At 46.5% G+C, this 15,261-nt stretch overlaps 1 long non-coding RNA gene across 2 annotated transcripts in view; it reads right to left on the bottom strand.

The window, feature by feature from the left end:
• LOC125147193 (uncharacterized) overlaps positions 1–15,261 on the bottom strand; it is a 46,885-nt gene that overhangs the window by 21,502 nt on the left and 10,122 nt on the right. The gene's annotated exons all lie outside the window — the stretch shown is intronic.

Genomic DNA, 15,261 nt, shown 5'->3' with positions numbered 1-15,261 from the left:
GAAACCACAGCCCAAATAGCGAACTTAGTAATATTCATGAAAAAACTTAAGAAATCTGTGGGAGCCATCTTAAAATAGAATTTAGGCATTAATATTAAACAGATCATCCTAGTATTTATAGTGTTCGATTCCACTGCACCTGATAAATATTTTTGCATTTCCTCCAAGTTCAGGGCTCGTACAGCCTGATTTTGCTGTAGCATTAATTAGTGAATCTTCCATGGGAAGCTAATTACCCTTCCCTAACCCTGACCAAAATGCATGCTGTAAAATGAGTTTAATTTTTTAATCAAGAAAAGGCTTTCCCTGTGGGATTTTCAGATTTAAAAATCCAATTAGCCTTAATGTTTTCCTTTTAGAGATTAACCACCCTTTTATGTTATGAAACATTAATTGGAATTCAAACTATTTATAGTTCTTTTTAAACAACCTTTTAACAAATCAGTAAATTTTTTCCTTCTTTTACAAATAGTATTTACCCTGTATCTATTCCTGAAGGAATAAAATGTTACCATAGTATTTTTCCATCTAACTACAGTTTGTTTCTCTTACAAGCACAAGATTACAAACTAATGTGCACTCTTATTCCCAGGAATTTTTACAAGGAAATTTATTCAATAGTTTAAAGTATCTAACTTTCTTCCATGGATACGAGAAATATTGGAGCTCTCACCAATAATTACAGTGTCAGGCAGTGTTCCTCAAACGTGCTTCCAAAAATGTATCATCTAGGGTGCCAGTTAAAGATAAGAGAATTGGGGACCTCACTCTTGGATATCTTGATTTAGTTAAGTTCTAGATTCGGGTCCTTGGAATTCATGTTTTCAGTAAGAACTGCAAATAATTCTTATCAGTGAGCAAGTCAGGAAACATACTGGGGTAGAGGTGGAGAAGCCAGGTCTCAGTTCTACTACAGAGAGTGTTTTAAAAGCTGCACAAGCTTGGGACGCCCGAGTGGCTCAGTTGGTTAAGGGTCTGACTCTTGACTTCGACTCAGGTCATGATCTTTTGGTCATGATCTCCAGGTCGTGAGACTGAGCCCTGCATCCAGGCCTGTGTCAGGCTCCACGCTGAGGGTGGAGCCTGCTTAAGATTCATTCTCTCTCCCTCTCCCTCTCCCTCTCCCCTTCTCTCCCCCGCTGCCCCCCTCCCTCACTTATGCTGTCTCTAAAAATAAATAAATAAGTAAAAGCTGCTTAAGCTTGACAAAGTTACTTAAACATTCTGTGCCCGGTTCTTCGTCAGTAAAACTAGGATACCAGTACCTCCCACAAAATGTTGTTGCGATAATTACCTAAAACAATGCCTGTGACATGAGTGACACAGTGCTTGCGAATGGGAAATGTTCAATAAACGTCTGGTCTCCTTCTTCTCTTTTCTCCTGCTTGATTTCAGCTGAACACATTCCCCTAACTGTTCACTGTGGTACTGCACTCTGACATTCTACAATTAGAGATAAAACCTTAAATCTGAAAAGTACCACTTACATCGGCACAAGGAATGGATGGGACGACACAGTTTACCTTTGACTTGGCCCTAAACATTCCCTCTTGGTTCAGCCATGAGTTTCTCATTGACTGACTGATGCACCCAACAGGCACTTCCTGTGCCGCCTCTGTGCATCACCAGTCATCACCCTATTGGGCTTGGGGGGGCGGGTGATAAAGAGCCAGAAAGTCACGTGTGTTCCCTGTTCTCCTTGAACTCACTGAGTGTCCTCCTACTTCTACCAATTTTTCCAGATTTGATTTTTGGCCCCATTTTCGTTTTTCTCTCTCCTCTTCTCCCTTCTCTCTCCCTCCCTCTGTCGTGAGCCTTAGTGAGTTCCTTGGCTTCCATATTGCCCTGTGCACATGAGAATTCCCTTTTGCTCCAGGACCCTGCGCAGTCAAGTTCAGCCCTGGCTCCTGCAGCTGAGGCCAGACGGAGGATAAAGCCCACTCCCCTGCACACGCATGAGCAGAGGGCCAGACAGCCCAGATCACAGAGCCCTAGGAGGGGCATCAAATGGGTGAGGGGTCCCAGCAGTCCACAAGGGATCTCAAATCTAATATTTCATTTGCACAAAATGCAACATAGAAAAATGTGTAAATCTTTGGACAAACAAAATTCAAAATTTACTCAATACTCTCCTACCCTGGCATATGCATCCAGCCCTCTCTAATGTGTCACAGATCATGCTCAGTACAACTTTAATATGTTTTCACCATTTCTCATCTGTCCCCCAAGTATGCATCTTCACCAAAATAACAGAAACCGTGCAGAGGTCAGCGATGGGCATCTGCAAATACAGCACAAGCACGGCCCGTGAGGAAAAATTCCACTCAGGTACGATGATGCCTCTCATTAACAATTTGACGAGCCCTCCTCGACCCCTCCTTGATCGCGCAGCTGTAATTAAGGCAGCATCGAGGCAGTAAAGGAAAGCAGAGGTGAGGGGTATCAACTCCACCTGATGAGGACACCGGGGTCTACACCTGTAGAGCCAGCACCTCATTGGGCAGGGAGGGCGGAGGGCTCAGCACCAGGGATTCTCCCGGGGGGGAGTCTGACCAGTGGCCGTGCAAACCATCCTTCCTCATCCTGCCTTCTTGGCCATCCCTCTGGCCCTAAGGGGGTACAGGGGAACATACAGCCAGGGGTTATGACACCTACGTCTTTGAAGGAAAGGAGACTATCCTGTGGGGAGCAGGAGGAAGCTGGACTCACATGTTCTGTTGGGTCCAGAGAAGAGACCCTCATATCCAAGCGGGAGCGGGGGGGGGGGGCACAATCCTTGTTCTACCTCGTTTCCCGACGGTTCCACAGGGACCTTGCGGAGCAGGAAGAGCGTGATGCTTACTTAATGAAAATGGCTTCTTCTTGCCCCTTCTCCTTGGCGCACCTTCCTTCCTTCAGCTGGGGCCTAGGGGCCCAGAGCGCTGCTGCACAACAAAACTTCAGGATTTGACGGAAACATACGTGGCATGAAGGGGTCACCTCGAACATGCCCCCTCAGCGGTGCCACTGTGTTTGCAGCAATCACCTGTGGCCACATAACAGGCTACCTCCAATTTCACGGCTCAACACCACCTCACCACCCCCGACTCTGTGGGCCAGGGACGTGGGCTCAACACCACCTCACCGCCCCCGACTCTGTGGGCCGGGGACGTGGGCTCAACACCGCCTCACCGCCCCCGACTCTGTGGGCCGGGGACGTGGGCTCAACACCGCCTCACCGCCCCCGACTCTGTGGGCCGGGGACGTGGGCTCAACACCGCCTCACCGCCCCCGACTCTGTGGGCCGGGGACGTGGGCTCAACACCGCCTCACCGCCCCCGACTCTGTGGGCCGGGGACGTGGGCTCAACACCGCCTCACCGCCCCCGACTCTGTGGGCCGGGGACGTGGGCTCAACACCACCTCATGGCCCCTGACTCTGTGGGATGGGGGTGCAGGCCGCATTCATCAGGGTCATCTGTGCTCCCCAGGGTGTTGGGCAGAGATGCCCCCCGGGGGCTTCAGCGCCCACACGGCTGGTGCCTGGGGCCTGCAGCAGAGAACACGTCCGTCCTCTCACGTGGCCTCTGTCCTCTGGTGCCACGCTGTCCACTGCGGTAAGCGCTTCCCTTGTGTAACTATTTACACTGAAAACAATACCGATCCAAACTTCTAGCAATTTTAATTACACAGCTTCTTAGTCACAATTCCACATCCAGCGCTCAGCAGTCCCATGTGGCTACCACAGCTGACAGCATTTCTGCTGGAAGGAACTGCGCGCAGGCCCTTCTCCCCAGCAAGACAGCCTGCACTCCCCCCAGGCTCCTGCTCCTCCCTGAGTGAAAGTAGAGTGACCTGGCCACAGACGTCCCTCACGTCACTCTGAGTTCTGCTTGGTCAAGGCAGTTCACAAAACCACAGATTTGAGGGGTGGGACATGAACTCTAAAGCAAATAGCAAAGAAAAGCTAGAATGGGTGCAGAAGCAGAGAGAGCATTTTCTGGGTGCCATTTTCAACAGCCTGCCACCCCAACAAATTCAACTGTGAGTTCTCGTCAGGAAGGAAGTCCTTGCCCGTGAGGATGTGGTCTCCTGCCACATCCTCCTCTCTCCTCTCTCTTGGCGGCCACATTCCCTCAAATCTCTGCCCTGTATCCTCCTTCCCTCACCCTCGCAAGGTAGCGACTGCTTAAATCCCACTGTCAGACCTGATGATCACTCCCATGCATGCCCCAATCCTTTGTCCCTGTCTTGCTCTGCCACACTTTGCGACATCAACACCAATCAAAAGTGATCTGACAACAACATCTCTAAATTCCCACCACTGACCACGTCTACCCACCTAGCAGCAGCGTTACCTCTAGAGTCTTCCTTCCTCTTTCTAACAGGATAGGAGTTCCCCTTATCCACGCCGCGGGATACATTCCAAGACCCCCAGGGGAGGCCTGAACTACAGACAGTGCTGAACCGATGGACATTGTTTTCTCCTCAACATACACAACTATGCTGAAGGTAACTTTATAAACCAGGCAGAGTAAGAGATTAATAAGAGTAATAATAAAAGAGAACAGTTATAACAATAGATAGTAATAAAAGTTATGGGAATGTGGTCTCTATCTCTCTCAAAACACCTTATACTGTACTCCCCCTTCTTCCTGTAGTGATGTGAGGTGATAAAATGCCTGCCTGAGGAGGCAAATGACCAGGCACCGAGGAAGCGTTGGGCTCCTAATGAAGTCTTCTGACAGGAGGAAGCCTTCTCATCAGGAGGAGGATCTTCTGCTTCTGGGCGGCGAGTGACCAATGGTCATGGAAACTGCAGATGAGGGGGCCTACTGGAGATGCAGTGTTCTTGGTCCCCTCCCCTCCTGTGAGATCACACCCCCCTCTCACCCAGGCGATCCTTCCTCCTTCCATGTCCCCATGTCTGTGGATCATTCCTGTCAGCACACAAACAAGGTGGCGCCATGTACCTTTCAGCGACTGCCCCGTTTCTCTGTATGCATCCATTTTCTTATCTTTCTTCTCTCAGGCTTTTGCCAATTATTCCCCCAAAACAGCTTTTGTCAAGACCACCAGCAGCCTCTGGATACTCATCTCATTTGACCTATAGGCACCTTTTTACCCAGTTCTCCACTCACTTCTCCCTAATATAGTTTCCTCATGGGGCTTCCAGAACGTCACCCTCTTCTGGCTTTCCCTCTGCCTCACCCCAGCTCAGTCTGCTATGCTTGCTCCTCTTTTCTCTGATCTTTTGATGTGACAGTGCCCCAGGGACGAGCTCCTAAGACTTCTTACCTTCTCCCTCCAAGCTAACTCCCTGGGTGATCTCAGCCAATGTCAATACCATCCATTTGCTGATGGCTTCCAAACAAATAGATCCAATCCATGCCTCCTCCAAAGTTCATATACTAAACTTCCTGCATATTTTCTTCTTGTGTATTAAATTTCCAAAGCTAAGCTCCTACTATACCTTCCTATATCCCAGACACTTGGTGATAGCATCTTTATCCTTCCATTTTCTCAGGCCAAAGGTTTTGCAGACATCCTCAACTCCTCTTGCTCACATCTTATGTCCCATCCATCAAGAATTCCTGTAGGCTCTCCCTTCAGAAGATAATCAGAATCACCACCTCCTTTGCCTCCACCTGGGCCACCATCATCTGTGATGTGGATTATTAGAACAGTGTCTTGACTAGTCTCTCTGCTTCCACTCCTACACCCCTAAAGTCTGTTCTTAACACAACGGCCAGCATGATACTATTAAGATCTACCCAAAACCTTCATTCTTCTACCCAAAAACCTTCCAATGACTCCAAATTTCTCTAAGAAAACCAAAGTCCACGCAGTGGACCCATTCCCTCTTATCTCTCTGACCTCTCTTACTAGTCTCCCCTCCACTTATCCAGCACAGGTGGTTCTTCCTCGGGACATTTACACAGCAGTTTCCCTTGCTGGAAGGCTCTTCCCCAGCTCACCCCGTCCCCCTTCAAAGCTCAGTGCAAATGTCACCTTCTGAGTGATGCCTCACCTAATACTCTACTTAAACCTGCAATCATTCCCCTTCCTCCAGGGCCTCCTACCCCTGAGACTCTGCTCTTCCTGTATCCCATGGCACGGCTCATCTTCTAATACACATATAGTTCTATTTCAGGACTTCTACTGAAGTCCCACTAAGGCAGGGATCTTTGTCTATTTTCTTTCACTGCTTTATTTCAAGTACCTACTACTGGCTACATAATACGTACCTAATAAATATTTTTGTCGAGGGGCACCTGGCTGACTAGGTCAATGGAGCACACAACTCTTAAGCTCAGGGTCATGAGTTCAAGCCCCATATTGGGTGTAGAGCTTACTCAAAAAAAAAACAAAAACAAAAACAAAAACTGTTGAATAACTAAATGAGGTATTTGAACTGTGCATATTTTATCTGTGCCAGTACCAGAACCAATGCCAAAATAAATTTAAATACATCATAGAGCAGTTTGATAACCAACACTAACTACCCCAGGTGATGAAATAAAAAATGACAACAAAGATAAATCCTATCTTTTCTACAACCAGTTCCAGGTCAAATTGTCAAGAAAGGTTAATTACCCTTTTCCTTTTCCTCTCTGCTGGCCTTCCTTATTTTTCTTGCCTATATCCCATTTCTAAAGAAATCTGCTACTTAAAATTCCTGTTAATGCATTAACCCATAATGGGCCAAAGGAGTTACTTCATCAGGAAAATGCCTATAACAAAAATTTTATTTTCAAAACTCATAATCATTTTAAACCAGAGTTTTGTATTATACTTTCACTTGTCCTATGTTTGTGAACATTGGAGAGGTTTAAAAATCAGTTTTGCCTTGTGAAGTTACTGAATGAGTCTTTCCTCCTTGCCCTCTCATTCCCTCCAGAAGGAATTTGGTGTGTCGAGCGAGACTGGCACGAAGCTATTCAGCATCTTAGCGACTGTCCGCCTCTGAGAAATGGGGTAATAGCCGTGACCTCATCATAAGACCAGCGTGAGAGCTGTGTCAGCACGTGCAGAATCCTTGCAACAGTGCCAGGCCATCACGGTACCATGTGAGCCTTAGCTTTTATTACTGAAACTCTAATTTTGAAATGTAAGTCATATATTTATTCTCAAATATACTTCGATGGCTTGTTAACTTAGAGGGCAGATTCAAAGATAAGGAGATGGGAATGAGAATGAAGTAACACAATTTTTCAATAGTAGCTCAGTGAGCTAATAAGGTATATACTTACTGTTAAAGAAGTTAATATATTTGTATTACACCTAATGTTTATTTCATTCTAAACCTACCGAGGGCAAGAACTGCTCTAATTAAAAACAGAGTGGCCCCAAGTTCCAAATAGGGCACGGTCCGTCTCCGGGATATGCAGTCAACATTTAATGGTAACACTTCAGCATTTCTCAAAAAGGGTATTTAGTGTTTGTTCTCGTATCTTTTGGCAAAGCAAACTGCATATTTGACCATCATGTCTTTCAGCAGTTGAGGCTGCATATACAAATGGTATTTGCAAGGTGAAATCTATTTAAAGCCAAGGACTCATTTAGCCTTTCCTCTGAACATTTTATCCCTGACTAAATGCATTCATCAAAAACAGCATAGATCTGTAGCTCTGCTATTTCATAGCTTAATGGATTTTTGTTTGATTACTGTATTGATTTAATTTTTTAAAGATGCAAATATGCGTGGCCTACTTGCTGAAATGTTTTTTCTCAAATGGAAAAAATTCAGAGCGCTGTCTTCTTTCTTTCCCTTTTTTTGTCCTTGTTCCTTTTTCACCATGTTAGAAAGGCAAATCAAAGAAACATCTGATACCTAGGCTGAGCAGGCACAGCCACGTGACACTCTCCAGGCAAGCCGAGCCCCAGGTGTGACCTCTGACTTGAGACAGAAGGTGACTTCGCAGAGACTAGCAGGCGCTGGACAAGAAAGTGCCACATGGAAGGTCATCTGCAAGTCACCTGGAGTCTTGAGATGCGCCGTCCCTGGGCTGCGGGAGAGAGGTTGTGCCCACTGGAAGGGAAGTCCATCATAAGGAAGGGCAAGTCACTAGGGGTCCTGTTCACAAGAGCTACAGACTCTGGAGCCATCCAAAAAGAGACACCAGAATTAAGAGTGTGCACAAAGTGGAGCGTGTGGTGTGCTTGCTGTCCGGGGCCGGGGCCCAGCAATGGCCGTCCTGGCCTCTGGGAGCTCTTCTGGCAGCTGCCAGACTGTGGGCAGGCGTGAAGTGGACTGGGGCAGGACAGTGTCCATCAGCCGAACTCAAGGAAAGCTGATCTAGACAAAGGGGACCATGAGAAACGTTACAACAGAGGCTGCCCTTCACCTGGATGGCTCAGTCATAAGAGTGTCGGACTCGACTTTGGCTCAGGTTATGGTCTCACGGTTTGTGAGTTCAAGCCCCAAGTTGAGCTCTGTGCTGACAGCGAAGACTCTGCTTGGGATCCGCTCTGTCTCCCTGTCCGTCTGCCCCTCCCCCGTTTGCATCCACACTCATGCGCTCACTCGCGCTCTCTCAAAATAAATAACTAAACTTTAAAAAAAATGCAGGTTGCCCTTTTCAGGAGCCTCCAGTCAAGAAAGGCTTGGGCTCTGACCCATCAGAAGCAGTAACAAGCAGTGGCAATAAGACTGGTGACAGCGGTTACTGAAGGACAAGGGTGAAGTTAGTGGCGAAAGCAGCAAAATGGCCAGCCGGGGGTTCCAATAGAGATGTCGAAGAAACAAATCCCAATGAGAGCCGTGAAACACGGAGCCTCACGACAGGTACCTTACGTCCACCTCTCGGTGACCTTCATAACCACACAGTTACCATATTCGCCGTCTAGGAGTGAAGAGACGAGCAGTCTGAGGCAGAGATGGTCGCACATGTTGCCTCAAGACGTACAACCAGGAAGATGACCCCACGGCAGAGCCTACAACCATCTCCTTGGAACCACACTGCCTCTCTCTGCAGATTGTTACTAACCAGATTATCAAACTGACCAGAACACCCAATTCCAGGAAACCACGTTTGGTCAATGTGTTCTATCGTATTAATGGCACATATTTACCCGTGGTTCAACATTACAAGGTTATCATCTATGAGAATTATTATTGAAAAGGGAGCCCTTCCTTCATTAACTGGAATGTCTCAAAGCTTGAGACGGATTGAAATACATTATCGATCAATTCTGCAGATGAAGAGCCTCCTAGCTGACAGTAAATTAAAAATATGCTTGCTCCAGAGAGATAAAAACAGCCAATACAACTTTACTGCTGTTTTGACTTCTCCTTTGCTTTTCTATTATTTAGAGAAGCACAATTGATTTTTATTTCCTGTTTCAAATTACCTTGGTCAAGAAACAATGAGCCATAGGATCCCTTTAGGGGTTTGTGATTTGTTCACATGATTGGAAAATAATTTTGCTGATTTAGAAAATGTAGGGATGCTTTCTAATCATATGAGGCCGAGATATAAAATATATTTGGAAGGAAAAATGCTACTAATTGCTTGTAAGATTGTTATTAAAATAACATAATAGGGTAATTTCTATGTTTCATAAAAGATATTCCACCTAAATTGAAAGCTACCAGGAAAGACTGTGGAAGGAATACATGAGCTGATCTCCGAGCTCTGTGCTCATGACTGGGAAGAGCCAGCGTGAGGTCACGGAAGTGCACACACATGGGCACACAAAGACCAGTGTTACGGACACAGAGGAGTGTTTCACAGCGCAGCCACATTGTGTCTGTGCAACACTCTCACCTCCCCGTCCTCTCTGAAAGTCACGGCAAGTACGTGAGGGGGTGGGCAAGGAGCGGCATCCAGATTACTGAACGGCAACAGTGGAACAGGAGCCCGGATTCCTTCCCTACTGCTGGGCGACAGGGCAGCCCCACTGGTGTGCTGCCACCGCTGTATCTGCCCCCCAACCATGCTATGGACCAGGAATGCCGCAGGGCCGGCTCAGCTGGGTGCTTCTGACCCAGAGAGCGTCAGCTGGGCACAGTGAGAGGGTTCGACCGCCAGCATGGTTCCCTGGCCCACACGTTTGCCGTCCCAGCACTTCTTTTCATCCTTCCGTCGCCACCTCGCAGCCTACCCTCCAGCTCTCTAGCACACGGGGCTTCTTGCACAGCAGGCAGTGTCGGGGTGGGCATGTTTCTTGCATGGCGGCTGCCTTGCTGCCCCGCCAGGCAGGGCCCTGTCTGAAACTGGGAGAGCAGCATTCTGCTGGTTTTCTTGTGGTGGTGGCAATGGTTGTTGTTGTTGTTGGCTTTCTGTTTGTTTTTTGTCAAGGCGGTCACAAGACCTGCCCAGATTCAGGGAGGAGAAAGCGACTCCTTCTCTTGACTGGGCAGTGGCAAGGTCACACAGGAGAAGAGTGGGGGGGGGGGGGGGTTGGGAGGTGCCTCTGTGGCGTCTTTGGAAAATCTAATCTTCCACAATCTCACACCTCTTTTAATCTGGATCCCGGAATGTCTCCACCACACCCAACTGTTCCAATAGGAACAGTAACAAGAAAGAATCACTAAGCGCGTGATTTTAAACTTGCATATTAAAGTCTGTATTCTACCCATCTGATGAAATGTCTCAGACAGCCATGTATTGTAGGGTATCTTGTGCTGTTTTTCCTAAGCATGCTGATTTAATTAGGCCTAGAAAATTGGCCCAATTCACTTTTTTTTAAGAGGAAAAAAAAATGTATTGTTGAGAAACTATTAAAGCAGACCGTGATGTGCATCTCAGGCAATCTGCAAAGAGGTTACACACCCAGAGACGCTTTCAACACGGGCACCGCTAGAAATCGTCATGCTGCTCCATCCCGACACCCGCTAGTCTCGTCAGGCCCAGCTTCCTACCCCCGAGCAAACCCCTTGTTTTCCTTGTCAGGCAGCCTCTATGGTCCTGTCTGCTTGCCTCACCAACTTTCCGTGCTAGTCCACAATACCCCAACCCACTTTCCTAACAAAGACATGGGACCCCACTCATTCATTAGAATGTGACATGGCCTAAAAACATCCAGACCCCTCACCACCCCTTTCTCTGCTAAGCCAACAATACAAAGAGACAAAAGTCTCCACGTGTATAATAGCCCACAGAAAAGGTATAAATGAGGGTAGAGAACTTGGCTGGGTGAGAAAAGAAAATGAACGTCCCCTCGTTAAGACTCAGAAGCTGTAAATGAGTTGCTGGAATGGAAAAGAACAAAAGGCAGCAGAAGGAGAGGCAGAGGTTCTTGAGGAAGGGAGCAACAAGATGGGGTTCATCCTCCAGATGGGACTCTTGGAAGCAGTGAAGAGGATGGGCCCGGGCAGGGGGGTGACTCAGGGGGCCAGTCCTTTCCACAGGCAAGAGAAGTCGAGAACTAGGACACGGCAGAGATGGAATGGAACCGTTTGGAGACAACACTGAAGAAACAAACCAGAAAAGACCGACGAGATTTGGGGTTAAGGGAGAAACATGCCATCCGTGCCAGAGCGTTCCATGGGACCTTTCTTTTGTGAGCCGTAAGCAGCTCTCTGTTGGTGAGTTTATGTCAAGTCAAATGACCTTAGACGTCTGTGCCTCCCTGAGAAAGTTGTCCCTCATGCTTGTGAAGACTGCCTTGAAATAACAGTTATTAGTTTAGTCAGTGATGCTGCAAAACCATTTTGTTCTCTGCATAAAGCAAAACTCCCGTTCAGCTTTACGGCATAATTTAAAATAATGTCCAGAGTGCACATGCATGAATGGAAACAACTGTAATCAAACGGCCGACACAGAGAACGCCGGGTGATACTCTTCTTCCTAACTGTCCCCGCAGCGCTCTGCTGGCATTTTGGCAATCAACTACAAAGCCATCGCTAGGTTCCCACATCTGGGTAGAATTTCTTCTTCTTTTCATTATTCTCAAAGTGCTGAGGCTGTGTCTTTGGTTTTTCGTTGTTACTTTGTTTTCTAAGGTACCTTACCAGACTTTTGCTCATTTTTATTTGATGTCACTATTTTCAGGGAAAGAAAAAAGGAAATGGCAAATAATTGTGGGTTAATTGGCAAAATAAGTGTAAAAAGTAAAAAGTGGCTAAAAGTGTTTTTATCTAACGATCTGTTTACTGTGAAAGAGTGGCAGCGCTTACGCACAAGTTACGGAACCTGTAAAAACAAAACAGAGCAGAAGTGAACACCTCACTGACCAGCAGCCGTCTAAAGGGGGTACAATGCTGGCAGGACCTTGACTGAACAAGTTTTAAATAAATTCAGGGGCGCCTGGGTGGCGCAGTCGGTTAAGCGTCCGACTTCAGCCAGGTCACGATTTTGCAGTCCGTGAGTTCAAGCCCCGCGTCAGGCTGTGGGCTGATGGCTCAGAGCCTGGAGCCTGTTTCAGATTCTGTGTCTCCCTCTCTCTCTGCCCCTCCCCTGTTCATGCTCTGTCTCTCTCTGTCCCAAAAATAAATAAAACATTGAAAAAAAAATTTTTCAATAAATTCAAAACAAATTTAGGACTTATACACTCATAAGTCAGTGATCCCGGTCATTAAGTCCATGAGATCAGTTTTTTTGTTGGTTTTATTCACATGGTAGACCCCCAATAAATTTTTGTTGAATAAATATGGTAATTAAAATAAATAATATGCTTCATGCACAGAATATGAAAAACGACAGTTTTCTTACTGTGCCATGGGCAGATCTCATTTCGAATCTACAACACTGCATCTCACAACTGGAAAGATAGGAAATTCTTAGTGATGCTGGGCAGAGGCGATACAGACATCCCAGTGTTTGAACTCGCTCTCCTGTGCAGACCTTCCACTCCTGTGAGTCACTGGTTCCAGTCGTACTACTTGGAACATCGGACATTAGTTTTCCAGAGAGCTCTTCGAAAACACAGCATCGCAGCCACATTATTTCTATCTGGCGGGGTAACTCTAATACCTACATTAGATTGTAACAACTGTTGCTCCTGTAAACGGTGGTAACCGCATACTCCTTAACTTCCAGAAATACACTTTGAAACATGTAGAGATGAACGAAAAATAAAGTTCAAAGCGTTCCAAGAAAAACGATTAATTTGTAATGACCTATGTGATGAATGGGATCACCTCTCAGGAATCAAACTTTGAAATACTTTTCTTTTGCGTCCCCTCAGCCCCTCTTCAGAGCTCCTCATCCACATGGGACGGGCATTTCCTCTCCAATCCATTCACGGAAACTTCCAGGAAGGGTAACTCTCCACCATCTCTCAAACTTGGGTCTCCTCCTGTTTGTCCCAGAAGCATTCCAAAGCCAAGGACTGTGATCCGGTTCTTAAGGGTTCAAAGGCTTTAATTTTTCATATGGACAAGGGCTAATTCTGAGTAACCTACCTAGTGAGTTATGAAGGATTAATAAAACTTGATCATAAACCAAAATTAGCACATCAGGGGTTCGCTGAGCATCTTGATGTCACACAATGCTTGGTAACACTGCAATTTTCCTCAGTGTGCATAGGCTATGCACATCATTGGAATGCCCAAAACTGGAGGAAAAATTGTTATTTTACATTAATTTATTTATTTTGAGAGAGACAGAGACAGTATAAGCAGGGGAGGAGCAGAAAGAGAGAGGGAGAGAGAATCCCAAGCAGGCTCTGTGCTGTCAGTACAGAGCCACATGCAGGGCTCGAACTCATGAAACTGGGAGATCATGACCTGAGCCAAAACCAAGGTTGGACACTCAACCGACTGAGCCACTCCAGTGCCCCAAATTGTTACTATTGAATTGTACGTGTTGGTTTGACCTGGCTATAGCTTTTGACGGCTGTTAACTTCATATTTGTAAAATTTTTCCTTTTATTGTTGTTTTTTATCTTTTAATGACTGCTACTTCCTATTTTTACTGTTATTTTGTACACTTTCAATACGACTGTGAAATTCTCTTGCTCACCAGGCAGGATGGGGACAGCTTTAAGGGGTCAGTAAAGGGTTTAAATGGAAGTTAAGTGGGTCCAAGTCAACAGCACCTCAGAACCACCATTCCTGGAGAGCTCACTTCCTTCGCATAGATGTGGACATTGAATTAGTTTCCTGTGTCTGCTGTAACAACATAAACACAGTGGCTTACAACACAGATCTATTCTCCCACGGCTCTGAAGTTCAGAATTCCAAAACCAGAGTCTCTGGGTCAAAATTCATTTCCTTGATTTTCCAGCTTCTAGAGGGTTCCCGGGCTCATGGCTCCCTTCTCCCCTTCCAAGTTAGCAATGGGCGGTCATCTGCTCACACTGAGTCACTCTCATACTCTCCTCCTCCCTCCTTTACTTATAAAGACCATTGTAATTAAATTGGGCCCACCCAGGGAATCTAAAACAATCGCCCCATCTCAAGATCCAAGATCCTTAATGGCACGTGGAGAGTCCATTCTGCCATGTAGTAGGGTAACACGTTCACATGTTCTCCTGCCTACTACGGAAATAGAGTTAGCCAGCACATTACTGGTACCTAAGAATATTTTCTGTTGCCAGAACTATCATTATGGCTGGTGGGGATGAACTCCTGAAATCCTGAAAGGGCAATTAATTTTGAACAAGTAAAACAAATTTATGAAAGGGACTAGAAAGCACTCGAGTGGTACTATTATTTCCACAATTCAGGCACAACTGGCATTAGAGGCATTCTTTCTGGTCAACCCGGAAACTTAACTACCATTCGGCACATGGCTTGTACAGAAGAAATCCATCTTGACTTCCCAAGGCCACCTCCTACATAAACCTACAGATACCAGTCATTTCTTTTCTTTTTTTTTTTTTAATGTTTATTTTTGAGAGAGACAGAGTATGAGCAGGGGAGGGGCAGGGAGAGAGGGAGACACAGAATTGGAAGAAAGCCCCAGGCTCTGAGCTGTCAGCACAGAACCTGATGTGGGGCTCGAACTCACGAACCTTGAGATCATGACCTGAGCCGAAGTCGGATGCTTAGCTGACTGAGCCACCCAGGCGCCCCAGATACCAGTCATTTCTAAAGCAGACGGTACTGTGACAGAAGTGACCCATCGGGCCACTGTGCCTATTTACACACTACTCCGAACGACCTGGTAGAGTTTCAGGAAGACTTAAACAAAGGGTACTGTTCGGTGGAAGCTCACTCCATTACGTTTATTCTGTCCTGCTATGAGCCGGGCACTGTGCCAGGAACTGCATTTCCAAAGGTAGAACTGAGCCCGGCCCGCTCTCCATACTTCAGTCCAGCAGGAGTCATTCTGGTAAGTCAAGGTCACTAGTAAGTTGTGGGATGGAGAGAGCCTGGGTGCGTTACCATGAT

The sequence above is a fragment of the Prionailurus viverrinus genome, chromosome D1, assembly GCF_022837055.1.
Source record: "Prionailurus viverrinus isolate Anna chromosome D1, UM_Priviv_1.0, whole genome shotgun sequence".
Lineage (NCBI taxonomy): Eukaryota > Metazoa > Chordata > Mammalia > Carnivora > Felidae > Prionailurus > Prionailurus viverrinus.
Note: the sequence above shows the minus strand (reverse complement) of the source record. Positions and strands in the feature narration are given on the sequence as shown.